General features: G+C 38.6%; 1 long non-coding RNA gene across 1 annotated transcript; it reads right to left on the reverse strand.

The window, feature by feature from the left end:
- Nucleotides 1-1,071: 1,071 nt before the first annotated feature.
- On the reverse strand, nt 1,072-10,280 carry LOC133657380 (uncharacterized). The gene is made up of 3 exons (XR_009827261.1): nt 8,726-10,280; nt 5,227-5,344; nt 1,072-2,529 (listed from the first exon to the last, which is right to left on the reverse strand). It is a non-coding gene; the product is annotated as an uncharacterized LOC133657380 (long non-coding RNA).
- Nucleotides 10,281-10,601: the final 321 nt, after the last annotated feature.

The following is a 10,601-nucleotide window of genomic DNA, read 5'->3' on the forward strand; positions in this document are numbered from 1 at the left end:
GGGTTTTGGGGAAAGTAGCAAGTCATGTCAAGTCAAAAGGCTCAAGTCCAAGTGAAGTCACAAGTCATTGATGTTAAAGTCTAAGTCGAGTTGCAAGTCTCTTTACATTTTGTCAAGTCGAGTCTAAAGTCATCAAATTCATGACTCGAGTCTGACTCGAGTCCAAGTCATGTGACTCGAGTCCACACCTCTGGAAACTGATGCATTTTTTGAACATCCTCAGTGAAGGGCATAAGTTGTGGTACATTCCACTTTTCTTTGGTTATATTCCTCAGGGCTGTTGCAGAGATCAACTCGTTCCACTTCTCACGATGGACATCTTGGAACTGAGTGACATTCCTTACCAAATCTTTATTGTTGTTTATCAAACCTTGTGCTTTCAAAAGTTTGCTAACTTTAACCAGGGAATTCCCAAGTTTAGTTGCCAGTGATGGAATGCAGACTTTGTTAGTGTCACTATCATAGCCACAAGTACATTTGACAGCTTTGACCATCTCCAAGTAGTTCTTAGGATCCACAAAATCCTCCATTTTCTTCAAGGTAGTTACTCTCCTGGCATTATGAATCAGTCTTCCTAATTCCCGCATTTTCTCTCTGACACATTGTTGATTTTTTGCTGACATACCACTTTTGTTCAACAGGTGCTGCTCATCTTTTATTATGTCTGTGATTGGATCAGGAATCATGACACTTATTACTCCCCAAAGTTGTTTGGATACACTTGAAGGCACAGGCCCAGTACATGTGCACATGGACTGGACACGGTTCATTCCTGGTTTTCGGGTGACTGATGAAGGGTTGAGGCGACAACTTCGCATGTGTCTCCACAGTACCTTTCTGATACACAGTCATTGGCAATGTGCACAGTGCATAAAATCATTTCATTTAGCTTTTTCAGGTGGTCGTTTGAATGGCACTAGTTCACCCTTACCTGACTCCATAATAGCAGCATTGTGAGTGTAGTTCCCTTTATTACGAATATTCTTTAGCTGTGTCCTTCTCTCCATGGAACTCGTTGGAAAGCTAAGAGGTGTGGCTACTTCCAATCTGTTTTTGTGTTGTAGTGGAAAGTCCAGGTTGTCAATGAGAACCAAATTAGATTTAACACAAGAGTTTTATTTTACTCATAATCAAATGGTACAATGGTTGGGTTGAGTTGTCTAGCACACAGAAAGTTTCCCCCCCGGGCGCGCCCGTCACCATGAAAAAGAAGATGGTGCCCAAACACTCTCTTCGTTTGGCTTTATCCCTTTCTTATCTCTCTTGTTAGTGCGTCAATGTCTTATTTTGTTTTCCCTATCTGTTCCATAACAACTCGAATCTTTTAGACAGTCAACACATTCACTAGACAGGTTGGCATGACTTAAAGTTCACTTTTGTCCCACAGAAGAGGAAGAGAAATCAAAATGAGCATACATTTTTGACAGACATGAACTATAGGTCAAAGGTCAGAAATTCTACTACATACCCGCCTTCCAGGGTCTTAAGACCCTGGACCAAAACAATTTCTGATATAGACCACGAAATTAAATCTCTACCGCAGATAGAGGCAAAAACCTCAATGTTTTTATACGAGGCAAAAATTCCGTCTATGACCCTCCTTCAGAGCGATCGCTGTTACCAGCCTGCAGTAAAACCATCTAACAGAACACAATTAGTGGCCTACCCTTTAAGTTAGTAACGTAATACCAAAATACTTTGATCATGAACATAATTAGATGAATATATATATGCTTATTCAAGATGTATTTTCACATTAATAATGAATCAAACAAGATCTGGTTTAGAATTAATATAGACTTATGACTGTAAGCTGTTGCATTATTATTTTTCCCGGCATTTGCAATGAATGTAGTTACCAATTGATTTTGTACACACAACTGAATTTCGTATGAGTCCATGTTCGATTAGTGCTCGTATGGATGGCTCGGTGGTGCCTCAGGCTGGTGGCCTGCCGACACCTCGTTGGGCTCTTGGCTGCCTTGGTGAAGAAAGAGATCCACTCAAACAGTCTGTCTCTGTCTCTTCTTGGGGTGTGGTTCAGTCCATTGGGCAGACTGTTCAGTGGCATGTGCGCGCTGGCCGAAATTGGGGAAAACTCAGGTAGAGTTGGAGCTGTGGGGGCTTTGGGGAAGGCGGGGCAAAGTATGGGGCGTGGGGCTTTGGTCCAGGCCCTCGGCTTGCTTCAGGCCTCCTCGCTGCTTCGGCACTCCCGACACTTCTTTCCACAGCTGCTGGAGTCCCGGTGGACACATTGGCTGGCAACCTTAGTTGTTCTCGTCATCGCTGGCAAGGTGTTGTCTCTCCTCTTGGTTCCTTCCAGTCAGGTATCGGGTGTTGGTCCTGGATCGGCTTTGACCGTGCCCCTCTTAGCGAGTGTAAGGGAATCTGGAGTGGCTGCTTTCATCCTCAAATCTGCACAGAGGAACTGGCACACAAATTCTACATTTTGCAAACTTACCATTTTGGTCTCATGGTCTTTCCACCTTCCTAGGAAGCTGCTGGTCCTGAGAAGTGCTGATCTTGTGACTGAAGAAGATTAACCTGTTTTCTTAAAATAGGTGCCGTTGTTTGACCTAATCTTTTTGGGGAAACCATGTCGGGATATTAGATCATTCACAAAATATTTAATTACAATTGGCACCCTCCTTTGAGGTTGGGGTTGCTTCCGCCAACCACTGCAATTGTCAATCTAAATCACTACGTTCCTTTATCCTTGTACCGGATTGATCATATCGATTAAATAAAACCTCAACACGCTCAAACTTGACCCAATCCAAACTCACCTCCCCCCTCTGTCCCTCTCACAGGGACAGTGTTAGTCGTAGTAATAGTAATAGTAGTAGTAGTAGTAGTATTAGTAGTTTCAGAAACATCCAAGAAAAAGAAAAGGCAGCTGATAGTCAAGTGCAGCAAGAACAGAGGCGGAGGACAGGTCATGTTTGAGGTCACTGTTCGCTTTTGCAATAGTACTTTGATATTTTACAACACCCAGTGAATTATTGTGGCCTCAATAATTCACTAAATAGTTGTATTTAATTTAGTCTATCTATGATGGGACAATGCACAGAAACATTAAGTTCAGAAACAGATATGTTCTGTACTAGATTATATCTAAATAGCTACTTTCCATCTGCAGTCCCTGGCTACCTAAATTAAGGGATCCACAAATCAAGCAATAAAATTATGACACTAATTAATCATAATAAATATATACATTCATAATAATCAATAATTAATCAAAAATAATCATACTGTAGCATGTATTCAATTATAAGAAAAGTCACCAAATGCCCCTTCATGGACACATACTTACCATACAATACAACCACACCTTATTGACATCATCACACAAAGACAATACATGCTCTTGTTCACATCTGTCATCATTCGTAAAAACAACCAAGATTTTAACAGCCATACCTCACAATTTACAACAAAAATGCTCTCATGGATAAATATAATACTCATTAAATTGATGTGTCAACATAATGCCCCTCTTAGTGACCGTCTGAGCAGCCTTGATTGCTCCAAAGCCACTTTTTAATTTCAAATTTTCTATTCCTTTTGTTATAACATGGAGAAGGCTAATTGGTCTGTACATGTTCTGGTCTTCTTTATTTCCTGCTTTATGGATTTAATCATAGTAGCAGTTTCTCGACGTGGTAGGGAAAGTGTTTTCCGTTATTGATTTATTTATCAATCGTTGTTATACGAGCAATAATACAATCCTTATATGTTTTTAGGAAGATAGTGTCCAACCCATATATATATCTCTAGATCGTGAGTCTGATAATGCAGTGAAGATTTTGTTTAACTTTGTTTCATTTGTTCATTCTAAAATTAGTCCATCCTGAATAAATGACAATTATTTGCACTGATTTTGAGGGATTTTTTATTCAGGGTTTGTACAGACTGGATGAAATGTTCATTAAAATTACCACTTATGTCCAGACTGTCTGCGATAGTAGCACCATTGATATCCAATGTTATAGTGTTGTTTCTTGTTTGCTCTCTTTCCGTAAGTTTGTATCTGGTTTTCCATAACTTTCTAATGTTCCCTTTTACAGCTTTGATTAATTCTAAGTGAAAGTCAGCCTTTGTTCCTCAAAACTTTTGAAAACATACGATCTGTATTTAGACCTGTTATAATTGCTCTTATGAGAGCTGAGTCCTCATGTCTTTATTAGAATCCAATGGTATTTTTATTTTAACACTCTTCTTTCTGGTTTTGTATTCGTTTATTTACAGATGTTCTCTTTAATTTTTGTCATCCAATTGTAATTCTAGTAGGGCTGCTTTCATTTGTATCATATAGAAGCCGTTTATAATATCCTTAAGTTTCTTTCTACGCGTCTTATTTAACCAGTCCAGATTAACGTCCCCCATGACGTTACTTCTGTCATACTATGCTGTTTGAGGATGTCTGAAAATGAATCAAGAAAAATGTCTTTAGCTGTGGTCGGTCAGTATACTACAATTACCTTGAAATAAATTTCTGAGGAAAATGTGATTTTAATTTCAACATACTCAAATTGATCTACTTTTAATGTTTTCCCTTTCATAAATCATAATTCCTCCCCCCTTTGTCACTCGATCTGTCTTTTCTGTAATCTTGTCCCCCGGGACATTAATTAGAACGTAAAGGTGTTGTGGGTTTTAACCATGTCTCTGATAGACACGGTAATCCGGATTAGAGTCTGACAGTAACTGCTGTATTTGTTCAGTATATTTCCTGTGGTAGAAAGTTTATTAATGCGGACACGTTTGTTACTGAATACTTTCTACAGACTTCTGTCTCTCTGCGACTTTGTGTATGTAATAAACAACTATAAATATTTGATATGCTTAAATTTTGTTTTAGCTCAGCTGTTGTGTAGCTGCTAGCTCTTTGTAGCCTACAGCAGAAATGTCCAAATTGCAACCAATAGCTATGTTTTTAACAGACAACCGAAATAATTGATTTGTGTATCGGTTCAATCAGCGGCAGCTACGCCCTGTTTTATCATTTGACCTAAATTTTTTGGTTTCGTAGGCAGGACAGAGGGAACAATGTGGGTCATTAGTTGTCCATCTTATACCATTCTAATTGTTGTAAGGATAGTTCACATGAGCGGCCATACCTTGAGTCCCACCATATATAAGAGTCAAAAGGCTCCTATTATGAGTCGTCTAATTGGTGATCATACACTTTGGCGGTTTGGGTGGCAGGACACACGGACACACCTCAGTCAGCAAGTGCTAGGACAGTTGGAGCAGTCCCCGTCCTCCATTCGTTCCTGGGAGGCGTCCCTAGTAGTTGTCAGCTGATGTCGTGCTGTCAGGCAACATCAGGAAGTTCCTTCTGTGCGGTATTGAATTGTCAGGGCACAGTTCGTAAGCAGGTCATTACAAGGTGTGTGCAGGTTGACCACAAAGGAATGCTTCAAAGATTGTGTTGAACATTGTCCGTTGACACTTATGTCCAGCAGGGGTCTGTTTGTATCCTGCTGTTCGTCCTGCTGTCACACCTGTATTTTTTGTGAGCATGTTCTGGCTACACCTTGGATCTTGTCTTGTTCAGAGAAGCTGGCAGTCCCTCGGCTGCACATCCTTTCCACCCTCGCTTGACCTAGCACAACCGTGGCTATCACCCAAGTCCGTCTGTATGGTTTTACGTTTTGTTGAGGTTTTTTCCTCCAGAATTTGGAACTCAAAACATGTACACCCATCGTTTTCATATCCTCTCGGTTAGTTCAATTTGCATATCACGTTTTAAAATTACAGTCTTAACTATCCCATTAATTGCTAATCAAAAACCTTAATTCAAAGATTATACGTACTACTTCATGTGTATTTAAGTACCCTTTTAATTCACTTAAAGATTATGTATAAGTTAATTTAACCTATCATTTGTCTATCAGTAGGCGCGAGCAAGCTGTCATGCTTGCACTCTGACCTCCTGCTGTGCGTGATACTCTCCAAAACAAAGGAATGTTTTTATTCACGTTTCTCCTTATCTTTCAGCTAAATCTTTTAATCTTTTAACTTTTAACGTCCGTACTGTGTTTATTTTTATTGTCTGCATTTTAAAATATTTAAAATCTCAGGTACCCCTTGGCATACCTTCAAGTACCTCCCTTTTTTGTCCGGGCGGAAACACCATACCCTCCTTTGAGAACTACTGGTTTAGCCTATGAAAAATCATTTGTCTCATACATCATTACACTGTACAACTCCTCTTTGGGGGCTATAATGACAGGGAATGCAAAACAATAACAGTGCAATACTTTTTTTTTTTTATCATGGTCGTTAATGCCTAGTTTCTCTTTTAATAGAATCTATTTTGTTTCCATTTATACCCTTATTAGTTACTGTTTACTTTTTAGTTCTTCTTCCAAAGGGAACTCTCCTGAAGGAATCAATAACGTTTTATCTGTCTATCTATCTATCTATTACTAACCCGAGCACAATTCATGACGTCATGCTCATCTTGCAGACAGTTATTTCCATTTAGTTTTATTCTCTATTTGTAATTCTACATGCACCAATGTCACATAGAAATTTGCTTTCTTTGTTATTTATTTACATTATTATTTCTGGTTTACTTGCTGTCTGTTTACTTAAGTTCTCATATTTTGGTCTGTCTTCCTTCTGATTAGAATTTGTTTAACGCTTCTCTACGTTTTGTTTTGACAATGGCGCTGAGTGGCTCTTATCTGTACTTCTTCAGACTCTATGTTTCACAGATGCCCTTAGATGTATTAGAATATAAATTTAACTTTTATTTTATTGTGTGTTTATTCCTAAAAAAATAAAATGTCAATGTATAATCAATTTATCTTTATCAAATTTAAATTCAATATTATTAATTTATTTGTTGTATAACTATTAATTCAAAGTTACAGTGTGTCCTAATCTATGATGTTCGTGCGTGTGTGTTTGTCTCAACTTCCACACAGAAACTGGATGGATCAGATAAGCAGCAAAGCTGTACCAAAAAAAAAAGTATACTAGACATATAAATGAATGATGAATTAAACAATGTTTCAATGTCCCACAATCCGTATTTATTTATTGATATTTAAACGTGTAATTTTCCATATATCTATTATTTTACTGGACTTAGCAAGCACCTACTACTAGCACACTCTACAGACCGAGAATAACTGTTCAACCACACTTAGTAATGCCAAGCTAGATGCTAATCTAGCCTTACTATGCCTCAGTAAGCAAACTTTTGCTAACCTAGCCCAATGCTATGCTAACACAATGCTAACCTAGCTCAATGCTATGCTAACACAATGCTAACCTAGCTCAATGCTATCCTAGCTCAATGCTAACCTAGCTCAATGCTATGTGTCACTCCTCTTCGAACTAATGCCTCACGCAGCTGTCATTCACACAGCCTCGTCACACGCACACACTCTTATCTCAAAATGTCTCCCAGCTCTTTTTTTTTTTTATATGCGTCACACAGTCACTCACACACAGAGAATTTACCAGCGAGCAAGAGCCTTTTTTCCCGTATTCAAAATCTCAGTGTGTAAAACAACTGTAATATCGCACAGTCACAATCACCAGTATAGTTAAAAACAAATTCAAATGACTGGAATTAGCTCGCAGCGCCCACGAGGGGGAGCCTCCCTGCTTAGGCTGCTGCCTCCGCGATCCAACCTCTTGATAAGCGGAAGAAAATAATTATATGGATGGATAATTCACTCATGTGTTTTCTGTACATAACTTTGTCTATTTTCTCACACGCACACACATAACCAACCATTTCCCAGCTCTTGCAGATCAGCGTGGGTGCGAAAAAAGCGTTAGGGAACTCTCACAAAAGCATGAGGGAGAATTAAAACAGATAAGAAACCAGGTGCTACACAAAAGTTATTAAAATACGCAGATATATATATATACATTTAAAAACACACATTTTTATCCCACAAAACACTCCCCCCTGGTCCGGACCAATATAAACAACTAATGCACGCGTGCTTTTGTGGAATCGGCCGTCTCATAACACACACACGCAGGTCATTCTTACTCATATAATGGCGATTAACCCATTCAGCGGAGCAAATCCTGCTTTTCCTTCCTGACCAACACGGATAACAGCCTAAGGCGCTGTAGAATTACCAGGAATCACCCTTCAATTTCTACAGTACATCGTGTCTGGTCAGTCCATATAGTTTCACCAAGGCTCTACCATATGGAGCCCTTACTCTATCCATCTATACTGCAGCAAATTTCCAAATTCGTGACAACTTGGCTCAGTTGATCTCCTTTACCGGAGTCACTGAACGATCACCTTATATCAGGCTTTTTACCCGGCTGCAGCTTCCACATAGACAGATACGTAGGACCTTCATAGACGTCATAAATTTGTGTGGGCCAAATGTCACATCAGTTTAGCCAACCTTGCCTTAAATTTCGCTGTGTCCAACTCCGGCTAACCATGTACTTGCAAAGAAATTTTTCGTCTCACATCGTCTATGCTTCTACACTCCAAACCACCAAAATTCTATCAACAATCCCCATTTGTTAAAAACAAGAGATTACAAGTTTTCAACAAATACACAGACAAATGATCACATATAATACAACTCAAGCCAACCAACACATGCCTCAGTCTAGGTTGTTTTTGGAGAACTATCTTTTATGAAAAAAAAAATTCAGTTTTCATCTTACCGATCCCGTTTCTCTTCAGACAGACAACTTTTACACAATAAGCAAAATAGCTTACCTTTTATTAGATGCACGCGTGCAAGCGTTGTCTGCCTGAGAGAGAAGCCGGATCGGATGTTGACTTGCAGAGTTCTGGACCATCCTAGTTCGTGACGCCAATTTTGTAGTGGAAAGTCCAGGTTGTCAATGAGAACCAAATTAGATTTAACACAAGAGTTTTATTTTACTCATAATCAAATGGTACAATGGTTGGGTTGAGTTGTCTAGCACACAGAAAGTTTCCCCCCCGGGCGCGCCCGTCACCATGAAAAAGAAGATGGTGCCCAAACACTCTCTTCGTTTGGCTTTATCCCTTTCTTATCTCTCTTGTTAGTGCGTCAATGTCTTATTTTGTTTTCCCTATCTGTTCCATAACAACTCGAATCTTTTAGACAGTCAACACATTCACTAGACAGGTTGGCATGACTTAAAGTTCACTTTTGTCCCACAGAAGAGGAAGAGAAATCAAAATGAGCATACATTTTTGACAGACATGAACTATAGGTCAAAGGTCAGAAATTCTACTACAGTGTGAACTTTCTAGACGTTGTGCCAGCTTGGCATAAGGCTTACTGCAATACAAGCAATAATGTCTTTTTTTGTAAACTCTTTTTCCGAGTTTTTTAATGGGAGCACAAACAACTACGTTGTCAATTGTTTCCTGACTTGAGCAGTATTCGTCTGTTCCAGTGACATCAGGTGTTATGCTGTTTGTATCCAAGTCCATGTGGTCTACTGTACATCTGTCTTTCATCTAAAATGTGTGAAACAAAATCAATGTAAGGTTTTTAAAATATCCTTAATCTCCAATGTCCATCATAACTATACATATAACTTCTTAAAAGTCCTTATAGACAACCAATTAGCATTAAATTAGAGCTACTTTGACTATAAACCAGTCCAAATGCCGAAAAAAACCCACAAAGTGATTCACAAGCTTTTTTTTTTTAGCAGGGCTCATGTTCTTAATTAAATGCACCCGTTGGAAAAGGTTCGCTTCGCTGCAAATTTTTTGGCTTAACTTGGTCATAAACACATTAATCTTCTACAAATGATAGTCAATAACCTCCATTTATAAGAAAGATGTGCTTACCTTTTGATTCAAACGACTTGTTTCCGTGTCTCGGCGGCCGAAATGGAGAGCACCTTCCTGCACTGCGCTCACACTGCCTTCGTGTGGAGCGCCAGGTGTGAATTGTTAAAGTAATCAATGAATGGATCAGAATGTATGAGGGGCCGTTAGGGACATTACTCAGAATTACCTCTTACATACACGACTGAAATGCTCTCACATAAACAACTGAAATCTTTTTATTTTACACACACTACTGAAACACTCTTTTAAACACTACTGAAATGCTCTTACATAAACAACTGAAATCTTTTTCTCTCACACACCCTACTGAAACACTCTTATAAACACTACTGAAATGCTCTTACACATACTACTGAAACACTCTTATAAACACTACTGAAACACTCTTATAAACACTACTGAAATGCTCTTACATATACTACTGAAACACTCTTATAAACACTACTGAAACACTCTTATAAACACTACTGAAATGCTCTTACATACTCTACTGAAACACTCTTATAAACACTACTGAAACACTCTTATAAACACCACTGAAATGCTCTTACATATACTACTGAAACACTCTTATAAACACTACTGAAACACTCTTATAAACACTACTGAAATGCTCTTACATATACTACTGAAACACTCTTATAAACACTACTGAAATACTCTTACATACACTACTGAAACACTCTTATAAACACTACTGAAATACTCTTACATACACTACTGAAACACTCTTATAAACACTACTGAAATACTCTTACATACACTACTGAAACACTCTTATAAACACTACTGAAATACT

The sequence above is a fragment of the Entelurus aequoreus genome, linkage group LG09 (assembly GCF_033978785.1).
Source record: "Entelurus aequoreus isolate RoL-2023_Sb linkage group LG09, RoL_Eaeq_v1.1, whole genome shotgun sequence".
Classification (NCBI taxonomy): Eukaryota; Metazoa; Chordata; class Actinopteri; order Syngnathiformes; family Syngnathidae; genus Entelurus; species Entelurus aequoreus.